Source organism: Schistocerca serialis, chromosome 6 (assembly GCF_023864345.2).
Source record: "Schistocerca serialis cubense isolate TAMUIC-IGC-003099 chromosome 6, iqSchSeri2.2, whole genome shotgun sequence".
Classification (NCBI taxonomy): domain Eukaryota; kingdom Metazoa; phylum Arthropoda; class Insecta; order Orthoptera; family Acrididae; genus Schistocerca; species Schistocerca serialis.
The window spans coordinates 136,757,045-136,771,464 of record NC_064643.1 but is presented as its reverse complement, the minus strand read 5'-3'; the positions used below and the strand labels follow the sequence as shown (position 1 = coordinate 136,771,464).

The 14,420-nt window shown below is 37.5% G+C and overlaps 1 non-coding gene across 1 annotated transcript; it reads left to right on the top strand.

Annotated features, from left to right (window-relative positions):
• Positions 1-7,881: 7,881 nt before the first annotated feature.
• Positions 7,882-7,955, top strand: Trnat-ugu (transfer RNA threonine (anticodon UGU)). The gene has a single exon. It is a non-coding gene; the product is annotated as a tRNA-Thr (tRNA).
• Positions 7,956-14,420: the final 6,465 nt, after the last annotated feature.

The window sequence follows — 14,420 nt, the reverse complement described above, 5'->3', positions numbered from 1 at the left end:
AATAAAGAATAATACAGTCAAATGGCAGTGTGTTCATTTAAAAATGATTGTATGACTGCCGGCCGGAGTGGCCAAGCGGTTCTAGGCGCCACAGCCTGGACCCGCGCGACGGTCGCAGGTTCGAATCCTGCCTCGGGCATGGATGTGTGTAATGTCCTTAGGTTAGTTAGGTTTCAGTAGTTCTAAGTTCTAGGGGACTGATGACCTCAGAAGTTGAGTCCCATAGTGCTCAGAGCCATTTGAACCTTTTATTTTTTATTTTTATTGTATGACTGTTGCTCAGAAACATAAAAAACTGTTTATTGATATTTAAATTCAGGTTAAGTGTTACCAAAAGTATTATGAGTCACAAAAACTCAAAACAAAAGTTGCTGGGCGACAAATGGGTTACGGAAATCCTCTGTAACACTCAAAAACACTTGAGCAGTATAAAAACCAATCAGAATGACCCTGCATTGCAAAAATACTAGCAAACATACGAAAACATACAAAGAAAAGCTTTAATAACAGCAAAAAGTCTCAAAATGGTAAAATTATAAAAAATGCAGAAAATGAAATAAACGCAGCCTGGAATGTCACCAAACCGGAAACATATAGAGGGGGAAAAAAAAGGTAGACAAGACAGGTAAATGAACAATCACAGCACAATAATACCACAATACATGAGCTAAAAAAATTGCAAACTTCACAAGTTAGGATTTTAGCAACATAGCTACCAAGCTACAACTCAAATTTGACAAAATACAGCCTGTACAAACACAGAACCATGTTCCAAACTCAATGATGCGGTGACCCACCACTTCAGAAGAAGTAAGCAATGTTGTTCAGAACCATAAAAATAAAATGTCAGTATATATATTTGAAGTGCCTGTGTGCTTGCTAAAGGACTGTGTAGACAGTATCAAAGATGTGATTCTTCAGTTTCTCCTGGCGTATTTGTTGTTCGAACAGCCCGTTGGACACTATGAACCGGCAGTATACCTGTGGACTGTTCGAGCGAGTATCAAAGATCCTTCAGAGCACTTCCCAGTGGTGTTCTGGAAGCACTGGATACAGGAAATCATATAACAAGCATCTTCCTTTGACTTCAGCAATGCCTTAGATACAGTAGACCACAAAATTCTGTTGAATAAACTCAGAGGTCTAGTTATAAGACGGGTAGCAAATAAGTAAGTGGTTACATTCATACCTAAAACACAGAGCACAGTGGATAGAGATCTCTCAAGCAAACTCCAATCACATCATAAAAAACACCTTTCTGACACAGAATACATTAATATTGGAGTCCCCCAAAGGAAGTGTGCTTGGCCCAATACTCTTCTTGACATATATCAATGATTTTATCCAGAGTGTCAAACAAAATGAAACAGTATTGTTTGCCAATAACAGTAATATTCTAATCAGGAAAAACAGTTTTAGATCCCACAAAAGCAAAGTACTCTTTTAAAAGTGAAAGATGAGCTCATAGAATGTGCATCACAAACAAAATTTCTAGGGATGCATGTTGATCCACAACTAAAATGGACTGAGCATGTTACTGCCCTTGGGAAAGGAATAACTTCAGCATGCTTTGCACTGAGAATAATAAATCCAGGTGCATAGGTCATGCATCAGAACAATGTATTTTGTGTATGTTCCGTCTTTGATGTGCTATGGGATAATGTTCTGGGGAACAAATGAGCAGGACAGACAAAAGCTACAAAAAAAAGGCTGTATGAATTATGACATAAAGTAACAAGAGAACTCACTGCCCTGAGAAGTTGAAATCCATGGGAATCTTGACTGTTCCATGTGAGTACATTTTGCAAACAGTGATCCACATTAAAAGAAGACACTGATCACTACCCAGGTCTCTACATGAATGTGGAACCAGGTCCTGCCACCACGTACCTCTCAATAGAAAAAATCCAAGATAGTGTGCTGTATAATGGAATTAAACTATACGATAAACTACCGCACGAGATCAAAGACTAAAATTAAATACATGCCTTCAGGAATACGCTAATAAATTATTGTTTTTATACCGTAAATGATTACCTAAATGATGTGCAAATTTTGCTCACAATTATGCTAATGATTAATTACTCCAATTAAGAGGCATTTTACAATATTTTCCGTAGAACAGTGAAATATAATGTCCAAATAGGAGAACTCAGTAAGACAAAAAATGTATTTACTTATTTATGTGTCTAATTGTGTACATCTATCTATCTCTGTGTCTGTATTTTATTTATTTATGTTTTACGACATCCAGAAATTTACATTGTCTACAGAGGAATAAACAAATAAATAAATGATACACATGTTATAATGCCATCACTTGGGCATCAGTGTTCCTCTAGATTTAATTGCCATCATGTATTTAATTGCTATTAAACAATGAAGGAAGGAGGAATAGGTGTCAGCAGATGATGGAAGTTCAGAGTTGAAAGTGGAGTAAACCAAGTTTTGTCCCCATAAAAACTATTTTTCAACTTTCCTAGAAGCAACTGCAAGATCTTTCAACTAAGAAAATAAAGAAGACATGTAAATCAAACTACTTTTGTTTCCACAATGACATTGTACTCTTTGCCTATGCCAAAGATAAAACTTAGCAGCAAGTGGGAGCATTCAAACTTCTAGAAGAAAATATTTACGACATGTCTGTGTTAGCAGATTTTATTCGTGGCAATAAGACATGAACTGTAACAACCATTCAAAAATTTTGCTTTTTCTGTTAGCAACAGAGATATACATGTTAGGAACTGCTGGAAGGGATGAGAAAACCATCAAAGAGACTGTTATGAAGGACATGATTATGACTGTAATTAAAATAAAATGGAGGTGGGCATGTGAATGGCTGGTATACTCACCAAGGTAGTTATTTGCTGGATTCCAAGTGATAAATAATACTGAGGTGACAACATAATGGAAGGGGGTTATAAGAAATAAGAACACATCCATGACAAACATAGAAGCATATAGCTGTGGAAAGCTTTGAGGAGATCTTTATCCAGCTGTCGTTGTGTGCTGCTGCTGGTGATGTTATCAGCATTTGGGCACATTGTCCACAATAATTTATAAGAATGTTTTAGATCTTACTTCCTTTCATCTATGATTGTACGATTGTGTTCAGTTTTACTGCCTTCTCTCTTTTTTCTGAATACATTGTACAAACATTCTCTCTCTCTCTCTCTCTCTCTCTCTCTCTCTCTCTTTCCCCAGATTAATAGCAGATTTCACAGACCAAATTTTGGTAGAATGTTATAAACACTACTTCATTCAACTTCCTTTGGTCTATATTATATTTATTTCTACTCTTTTCATCTTGTTTCTGAATACAATGTTCAAAGATACTTTTCTGATTTATAATAAAAACATTTCTTTTGGGCCATATTGCCTTAATGTTTGCCTATATCAATTATCTTCTTTTTGGCTTTTAAGAAACTTTCTCCCGTTTTAACACTATTGTGTCATCTGTGTACAATATTGACTTACCCTTTTATTCAAAACTAGTAGAGAAAAGCAACCTAATTTTATGCATCCTGCACCCACCCCTTTCCCCCATAGTCTCCATTTTCCTTTTGTCTTTCCCCCTCCCAAAATACTCTCACCCACTTCATTGTACACTACTCACAATTCGTCCTGCTTGCAACCTAGGGCAACTCATCAGTGTCACATTTCTGTCAGTTCTGAAGAAGATTTTCCAACCACTTTTTGAGGACTTAGTTTCATTACTACTCAATGAGTTGTTACCTTTATATAGGGTGTTTGTTTTAAAATGATGTATAGAAATATCTTGGAAAAATATGCATAGTATGAAAAATTATTCGAGATGAAAAGTTTATATTTTTGAAGCAGAGGTCTTTCTGTGCTAAAACTGACCACCCTCTACCCCCTCTTCCTCCTGATTGGTTGGGCCAGTCTTTTGTTTGTAAATGGTAACCACCCATTTTTATAGCAGATTCAGATTCTATGCCAAATGATGCCTAGAATTTACCTGCAACATTTCTTTTTTTCCATTCATGAAATATGGCATTGTATTCGATAAAATTCAATTTTTCCAGTTTTTTGCAGTTAAGATCAGACTAGTTTGATTCTGCATTACATTTCTGATAAAAATGTAAGCTGTTGTGTCCTGAACAGTTGATATTTCTGTCAAAAATTTAATTTAGTTTTGCATATTTGATTGTACAGTACAACTTCTATGGTCAGATATTAATGTCTACTTTTAATGTGAACAACCATATGGTTGTTACAGTTCGCTGTTCCCATCAGGATACTTGATTTCGGTCCCCTTGCCTCTCACTGTCAGGCTGTTGATTTTGGTGAGTCATGTTGCTTGTCACCATTGGGCTGCTTGATTTCAGTGAGTCCCCTTGTCTACCACTATTGGGGCACTTGGTTTCATTGAAGCCCCTTGCCTCTCAACATTACTATAATTCACAACAATTGCTCCAACTGATGACCTTCCATTTTGGTACTTTTATTAATTTGTGCTTGTAATTCATGTACACAAATTAAAAGTGTGCCTGGTATAACTTTAGCCTTAGCATGTCTGATATGTTCTATTGAATTCTGTTGAGTACTAGGTAAATTTGCGTACACTTTGTCTTTAAGATAACTCCACAAGAACAAATCCAGGGACATAAGGTCAGCTGATCTGGTAGGCCACTTTACCACACCACATCTGCCTATCCAGCGACCATTGAAATCAAAATGCTTTTTGGACTATTGCAGAGTAATGTGCTGCATTAACCATCATGTTTAAATCATATGTTCTGTCACACTGCAAGAGGCACACCTTCCAGCAGAATGAGTAGCTCACCTTGTGATAAGTTAATATATTTTTCTCTGTTCAGTGTGCCTTCCAAAAGTGAGGGGTGATGAGTTTACCACCAAATAGTAACAGACCAACTATACTATTCATACTATTGAGGAAAAAGACCTTGTTTCACAAAGCGCCTAGCATCCAGCGCACGTTGGTCTATACTCATATGATTTTGAGCGCATCCCTGTTGGGGACGGGTCTGTACGAGCTGAGCGAATAAAGCCGAAATGGTGAATGGCAATCGCTGTTTATGTGGTTGACTGTGTTTGTAAATCATCAGCATTGTTATAATTACTAGCGAATTCCATAGATTCAGGCTACTAGAGTGGAAATAAACGACTGACAGGAATAACAACCAACTAAGATTACGTGTTGTCTTCTCCGTGTATCCAAGAAAACGAAATTTTGACAGAAAATTTTTGGCCAGACCAGTACACTACATTCCTTGGCTAGCAGCTGCTGAAGTTCTATTCTGGGAGTAGCGCAGAAAATGCGTTGTACGAGCAGTTAATAACGCCTAACCGGAGAAAAAATGCGGGATAAGTAAACCGGTGATTGTGGCAGGGTTAGTGAAGTTAACCAGAGAATAAATTTTGAGACTGGCAGGAATAGTTACAGAATTACTGATGACAAGATTGTTTGTTAGAACGAGGAAGGAGAAGAAACGGAGACTGTCACAAATTACGGAAGAATATGACGATTCCAAATTTATATAAAAATTACATGCTACTACTTTTCGATCTCATGCCTCAGAAGCTAGAGAGTATGAATGAAATGTGAAATTATTTTCTAACATAAAACTTTTTGCTTGTAGTAGGCCTAATGGGCTTTTGATATTGGTACTTGCTGAATTATATTCTGTCGTTTTATAAAAATGACCATTTGTGCCAAAACAGTCTCGTTTATGTGGTGTGTATAGCAACTGCTGCAACATTAGGCAGGCCTATTTCATTTTATCTAGCAGACAGTGACAAAATACATGTAATCAGATCGAGAAACCACACTAGTCTTGGGTACTATTTGTAACAGCTTTTCTGGTATTAGACAATGACATTTCGTTTATTTCATGTAGCAAAACTTTGATGGCGAATAGATTCTTTCTCAGAAAGGAAAGTACACCATATAAAGCTGTGGCAAGATTAGAGAGAAAAAAAAGCTGGGACTTAAGGATTGAAGAAATGTGTATTGTCTTGCTTGTCTCCCTCTAGTCTTTACTTGCTTTATGTATCCTATATATAATTTTATGTCACACAGAACAGCAAGTTATTAGCTAATAGGCAGTAAAGACAGCAGATTTTCTGAAGAGTTCTTGTTCTCCTGGTTACAAATAATCCCATCCACTATTAATTGGGAGATTTTTTTTAAGCGGGGCAGGATGTCAAACCGGCCGACTGGGAGTAGGAGAGGCACCATTGGACATTTTAATTTCCACTAGCCTGAATACAGTTTGATGGCTCCCATTACAAAATATTAAACGTTTCAATTCCACAGAGCGAAATACAGAGAAGTGCGAAGGAAGAATGCTGTGTGAAGAGGCGTGGCACTGCACTTCGGCACACTTGAGACCAAATAACATGTCTTAGGTTACCTCGATCATATATGTTTTATGTATCAGACACTTCAGAATGATGTGCGCTACAATATGAAGATATTTTTGAAAAGTCGGTTTTTTAAATTTTTTGCGTCCTACCTCAAACGTTCGAGGGATGGGGAGCGCCACTATCTAATATTAGCCCAGTTCAGAAATATCGTAGATCCGGACCTGGTGCACAGAGCAGTCTAAGTTGTAGTGGGGAGGTGGTAGCCTCCATGTGACCCGTGTTTATATTTAGTGATTTTGCTGTTTCCTCTTCGTTTATTGCCCTCACGTCAAATGAAAACAAAATGGATTTCTGTGGTCGGGAGCTATCAAGTTAATTAAAATACATACTCATAATTACGGAAGGCTAAAATAAGTTATTAGTTTCAGATTTTAGTGTGTTTCTACCTTTCTGACAGTCAAGCGTTAATCGCCTTGCATAAGAATGAAGTTATCTTTGTCAGTTTGTTAAAGAAATTTGACTTTTATTAATCTTTTCTGCTCAGGCAGTCAATTTACTTGAAACGGAGTTTTTAATTCCACACTATTGGCTAGTTTCAACTGTTCGCTACATTTCAAGTGCACATTTTCATCGTCTAGCATGTATGGCGTTATGCCATAATAAAGAACCAAACATGAGATAATGCGGTACTGGTACATCTGAATCTGGACATACGAATGTGCCCTTTAAGACGAATTATACATTTTAGTGGGGTTCACAAAATTCCCATGCTCTTGGAGTATCCTCTAACGTCTTGTTTCTTTTATGACCTAATGCAAGATCTTTTAATGTTTTACACGTACGAACGTACCGGCTTCCTGCATCATCGTAGCTGCGCAAGCACGGCGACGCCTGTCATCTGGCGCAACTGCTGAAACGAATCTAACAGGTCGCGGGAAAATATTCCGAATGGTTGTTTGAAAAGCATTACTTTCAAGTAAAGTAAATTTCTTTTTACACAAGATGAACTCTGTGCGCGAATGTCCGAAGAATTTCTTAAATCACAGAGCATTTCTCTCATTCAAAATTCAAGTCTTTGAGAACGACCGTTTAGAATATTTTCAAGCCCAGAAGATCAGACATTTATGTATATACTAAGATGGTATCTGTTCTTTTGGACATGGTTGTTTGAAAAGCATTACTTTCATGTCCAAAAGAACAGATACCTATATATATATAGAGGGAAACATTCCACATGGGAAAAATATATCTAAGAGCAAAGATGATGTGACTTACCAAACGAAAGCGCTGGCACGTCGATAGACACACAAACATACACACAAAATTCAAGCTTTCGCAACAAACTGTTGCCTCATCAGGAAAGAGGGAAGGACGAAAGGATGTGGGTTTTAAGGGAGAGGGTAAGGAGTCATTCCAATCCCGGGAGCGGAAAGACTTACCCTAGGGGGAAAAAAGGACGGGTATACACTCGCGCACACACACATATCCATCCACACATATACAGACACAAGCTGACATATGTCCTCTGTGTCCTCGATGGCTCAGATGGATAGAGCATCTGCCATGTAAGCAGGAGATCCCGGGTTCGAGTCCCGGTCGGGGCACACATTTTCATCTGTCCCCATTGACGTATGTCAATGCCTGTAAGCAGCTAAGGGTGTTCATTTCAATGTAATTTCAGACATTTATGCCGTTGTTAAAAAATTTACTGGCACGTATCTTGAAATGTAACATGCGCAAAAAATATCAACATTACGTGTGAAAGCCTGGCTTCTCTTGCAGCTTATTACTCTTAGAGGCCAATATTATAGGGTACGTGAAAGCTTTTCTTGTCTTTTATCAACACTATGTATATTAATTTAAATCATTACCTTTCCCTATTTGTGTGTTCGCGCTACGTAACAGTGACGTTGCTATTGGCTGACTACATCACGTGTCCTATGCTCTGAATATCCGCTGTCATCGGCTAATGAGATCGCTTGATTAGATTAGATTAGATTTACTTTCATTCCAATTGATCCGTAGTGAGGAGGTCCTCCAGGATGTGGAACATGTCAGAAAAACAACAATACATGACAAATATTTAAACTAAAACAAATAAGCTAATGTACCATTCCACAGGTCCCAAGTGGAATGATCGTCATTTTTTAATGAACACTAAGAGTCATTTTACAAATACTATTGCACTGAATTTAAAATAAAAAAGTTTTATATTTATTTATAAGGTAAGAAACATGTAATACAACTACTGTAATACTTATTTACAATGAACACATTACTGCACTGAAATGGTGCAGAAGTTAGATTATACTTACACACACACACACACACACACACACACACACAAATTTTCAGTGAACACATTACTGCACTGAAATTGTGCAGAAGTTATGTTGTACTTATATACAAATCAGTTGGTTTTCCTCAGACATTCATCAATGGAGTAGAAGGAGTTGGCCACCAATAAATCCTTTAGGCTTCTCTTAAACTGAATTTCATTGGTTGTTAAGCTTTTTATGGCTGCTGGCAAGTTATTGAAAATGTGTGTTCCTGAATAATGCACACCTTTTTGTACAAGACTAAGTGACTTTAAATCCTTGTGAAGATTATTCTTATTTCTAGCATTGATTCCATGAATTGAGCTGTTGGTTTGAAAAAGTGATATATTTTTAATGACAAATTTCATTAAGGAATAAATATATTGGGAAGCTGTAGTTAGTATCCCTAGTTCCCTAAACAGGCTTCTGCAGGATGTTCTTGAGTTCACACCACATATAATTCTTACTGCACGTTTTTGTGCCCGGAAAACTTTAGCTTGGCTTGATGAATTACCCCAGAAAATAATCCCATATGACATTATGGAATGAAAGTAAGCATAGTATGCCAGCTTTTTCATTTTTATATCCCCTATGTCTGACAAAATTCGCATTGCAAACAGAGATTTGTTAAGACGCTTCAGCAGTTCTGTGGTGTGCTCCTCCCAGTTGAATTTATTATCAAGCTGTAATCCCAAGAATTTAACACCGTCCACTTCTTCTATCTTCTTGTCATCATATGTTAGACATATACTCTTGGGACACCCCTTACAAGTTCTGAACTGCATGTAGTGTGTTTTTTCAAAGTTTAGTGACAAAGAATTGGCTAGGAACCAGTGATTAATGTCTACAAATATTTTATTGGCTGATCTTTCTAAGACTACACTTGATTTGCTATTTATTGCAATGTTTGTATCATCAGCAAACAAAACAAACTTGGCATCTGGTAATGTTACTGGTGAAAGGTCATTGATATACACAAGAAAAAGTAAGGGCCCCAAAATGGAACCTTGTGGGACCCCACATGTAATTAGTTCCCAGTTGGATGATGCCTGATAGCTTGATACATGTCTCTTTCCTAATAACACCCTTTGTTTCCTGCCAGAGATATAAGATTTGAACCATTTTGCAGCATTTCCTGTTACACTATAATATTCTAGTTTACTTAAAAGGATATTGTGATTTACACAGTCAAATGCCTTTGACAGATCACAAAATATACCAGTTGCCTGCAATTTTTTGTCTAATGAATTAAGTACATTTTTACTGTAAGTGTAGATAGCCTTCTCAATATCAGAACCTTTTAGAAATCCAAACTGTGACTTTGACAGTATGTTATTTGAGATAAGATGGTAATAAAGACGACTGTACATTACTTTTTCGAAAATTTTTGAGAATGCTGGCAACAGTGAAATTGGACGGAAATTTGATGCTATTTCTTTATCTCCCTTCTTAAACAGTGGCTTAACTTCAGCATATTTCAGCCATTCGGGAAATATTCCACTGATAAACGACTGGTTACACAGATAGCTTAATATGTTACTTAGCTCAGAATCACATTCTTTAATTAACTTTGTTGATATTTCATCATACCCACTAGATGTTTTTGATTTTAAAGATTTTATGATGGACATTATTTCTGTTGGGGTAGTGAGGGTCAAATTCATATTATGGAAGTTACTTGAAATGTCTGGTCTAAGGTAATCCATAGCAGCATCTACCGAACCTGACAACCCCATCTTTTCAGTAACAGTTATAAAATGTTTGTTAAAAAGTTCTGCAACACTATACAAATCTGTCACCAATGCATCATTTACTCTTAATGCTATTTGTTCCTCTTCATGTCTGGTTCTACCGGTCTCCTCCTTCACTATATGAGTTATGACCGACTTACAAAAGCACATCGCAATCTCGATCTCAATCCTTCGGAAAGTAACATGCGGTGTTTGGTGGAATTCGAATTTATACTTTCGTAATACGAAATATGCAGTGTACATGTCGCTGCACATCAGACTTCTTTCCAAAACGTGTTTTTTCCCCCTGAGTTTAGTTTTCTAAAGTGCCGGGAAATTCTACGCTGGTGTATAAAACCACAACCATTGAAAGGATTGATAAGCTTTACATTTCCGAGGAAAAGTATACTGTTACTTAACACGGAAAAAGTGTATTTTTGTCTGGGAGAAAGTGTATTTTTAACCGGGAAATCCCGGAAAAATCTGGGAATTTTTTTTCCTCGTCCAAGTATACACCCTGAACAAGACAGTTTACATTTTTACCAAGAATGTAATGTAAACTAAGATGTTTCATAGTTGCAAAAATTGGAAAAATTGAATTTTGTCTATTACACCACCATCTACTACAAATAGAAAAAATATTCCAGTTAAACCCTAATTACTTTTTGGAATAGAATCAAAATCTCTAATAAAAATGAGGGGTACTCATTTGAAAATAAAATCCCACCATCCCATGGGGGAAGGAGTTAGGGGGTGGCCAACGCACACACACATGTCCCCTTTGAAAATATTAACTTTTCACCTGGAACAATTTTTTTGTACAATGCATATTTTTCAAGATAATTAGGTGTTTCAGGTTAAGGCAAACACCCTGCATACTCCCTAAACCATGTAAATTCCATCATGACTTTCCATTAATAAACATAAATATGATCCATAGTAGGGTGAAACGTGATTTTTATTTAATCGTGCAGTTAGCTAATTTTGACTACTTGTCATTGTGAAGCACTTTTAAAACCAACTTGGAAAACCGCTACACTATCTGCATGTATCGCATGTATAACTAACACTTTACACACCTCACATTGCATACATACTTCATGTTAATGTGAGGTGTGTAAGTGTTAGTTACACATGCGATGCATGCATACAATGTAGTGCTTTTCATGTGGGTTTTACAAGTGCTTGACAGTGACATGTAGTCAAAATTAACTAATGGCACGATTAAATAAAAATCATGTTACAGACTATTACAGACCATGTTTATGTTTATTAAGCATCTGGAGGCTGTGGATACCCATAAATACAAAATTTTATGTACTTTCCATTAACATACAAAAAAGAAAAGAAATATATATGAAGGTAGTACCTGTTCCCGAAAGAACAGATACCACTGATGACCCTGCAGCTTCTCTAGATTGAAATGATAATTAAAACGACACCCTGGCTGCAAACAGGTGTTGATATACATCATTGGGGACATATTGAAAATGTGTGCCCTGACCAGGACTCAAACCCGGGATCTCCTGCTTACATGGCAGACACACTATCCCTCTGAGCCACCGAGGGCACAGAGGGTAGTGCATCTGCAGGGAGTTATCCCTTGCACGCTCCCCGTGAGACCCACATTCCCAACATCTTCACACCACTACATTTGTTGTGCGCTAATAGATGTTTGCCCATTACACTCATTACTGGTGGCAGATTAATCTACCAAGTCTCGTACGAGTTGGGGCATAGTGTGTGCGTTTGCACAAGAAGATCTGTCTTAACACCATTCTTATTTATGACACGGCCCAGGTAGTTAACCTCATCCAGTACAAAGTGACATTTTCCCCTGCTGAGAGTCAATTGGGCTGCTGGTAATCACTTTCGTTGGACGTTGTCTATACTCTTGCATAGCCCTTGAATAGATGATTATACCATCAATGTATACTAGACATTGATGTGGTTCCAATCTGTTCAGCGCCCCATCCAGCAAGTTCTAGAATGTTGCTGGTGCATTCTTTGACCAAAGGACATCCTTATACAGTGTGAGTCACTAACTATTGTCACCAAGAATAGCTCAGAAAGTATGATAGGAGCTGAAAATTTTGTGGGACAAAAGTTGCATGGTACAACAGGGGCCATAATATGATGTCGTTTTTTTGTTGCTGGGCGGGGTCACTTCAGAGATATGAAGGTCTTTTTTTTATTTTTATTTTTTGTATTTTTTATAATTTTTTTATGGGATGTTATAGTTTGGTACTTATTTTCTGAGAGTGGCTATCGAGACGAATCCAATGATGTGTAGCAGTAAGATCTTTGAAGGTCAACGAAGGTCACAAAGGTGGCATGAATGCCCATTTACAGAAGGTGTTCGAGGTGATGACCATTGGTATCAATGCAGTGCTGCGATCTTTTAATCACAGATTGAGTGGTATTCCTTATCACATCGGCACTTATCGAAGCACATGCTCTGACAATTCTCTCTCGCATATCTTCAGGTGTAGTTGGAACATCTTTATAAGCAATGTCTTTTATGAATCCCCACAAGAAAAAATCCATAGGCATCAAGTCTGGTGAACGAGCCGGCTACAACACATCTCCTCCACGTCGAATCCAATGATCTGGCCATTTCTAGCCATATAGCGAAAAATGTGCCGGTCACCCATTGTGTTGATATTACAATCTGTTCCTTGTTCTTAAAGGTATTTTTCCAACAACAGAAGTAATGTTTTTCTGCAGGAATGTGGTGTACTTCCTACAATTAAGATTTCTTTTGATGTAATAGGGGCCTATAATTCTGTCCTCCAGAATCGCACACCATACATTCACGGGTCACGGTTTTTGGTATCCAACTTGCCACAGCCAATGTGGATTTTTAGTTGCCCAATAATGCGTATTGTACAAATTAACATTTACATGGTTAGTGAATGTAGCCTGGTCATCAAATATAATCAAATTAATAAATGTATCATTCCTCTGAATCTGAAGTTGAGCCCATCGGCAGAATGCAATGTGACGCATACAATCCATATCAGTTAATTCTTGGTGGTGAGTGATATGATAAGGATGCTATTTATGGTGATGCAGATCACGAACAATGCTACTCTGGCCCATGCCAGATTACCTTGCGATTTGACGCGAACCAACACGAGGATCTCGAACCACAGTGGCAAGAGTACCAACTTCCGTTTGTTTGTTAGTAACTTTCCTTTGCCGGATATATTTCTGATGCGTTAAAGATCCAGTTGTTCTCAATTTATCATACACATATTTAAATGTACAATGTGTAGGGTGAATACATTGAGGATATCTTTCAGCGTATAAATCTCTAGCTCTCACTGAATTTTGTTGGCATTCTCTGAAAATGGGAAGCAAATCGGTTCTTTGAAGGAATACATCATTCACATTTGCTTGCTTCAACAATACTAGTCTTACCGTTCCTATTAGTGTTGTATTGTGAAACCATCGAATGGTGTTTACATGTCAATGGCATGTTAGATGAATACACTGTATTTGGCGAATATTTACTATTTGCATGATATATGAGAAAGAATTGTCAGATTATGTACTTTGATAAGTGCCGAAGTGATAAGGAATACCACTCAATCCATGATAAGAAGATTGCAGCACTGCATTGATACCAATGGTCATCACTTTGAACACCTTCTTTAAATGGACGTTCATGCCACCTTGGTGACCTTCGTTGACCTTCAAAGACCTTACTGTTACACATTATTGGATTCATCTCGATAGCCGCTTTCAGAAAATAAATACCAAACTATAGCATCCCATTTAGAAAAACAAGCAACCCCACCTAGCAACAAAAAACCAACGCCATGTTATGGCCCCCATTGTCCCATGCAACTTTTGTCCCACAAACTTGTCAGCTCCTTTTATACTTTCGCAGTTATTCTAGGTGACAATAGTTAATGACTCACCCTGTAAACACCATTTTTGGACTATCATCTGGAGCAACTTCAAACTGCTGGTATCCACGTCTTGGGTCCATTGTTAAGAAGTATTGGCTGTGCCC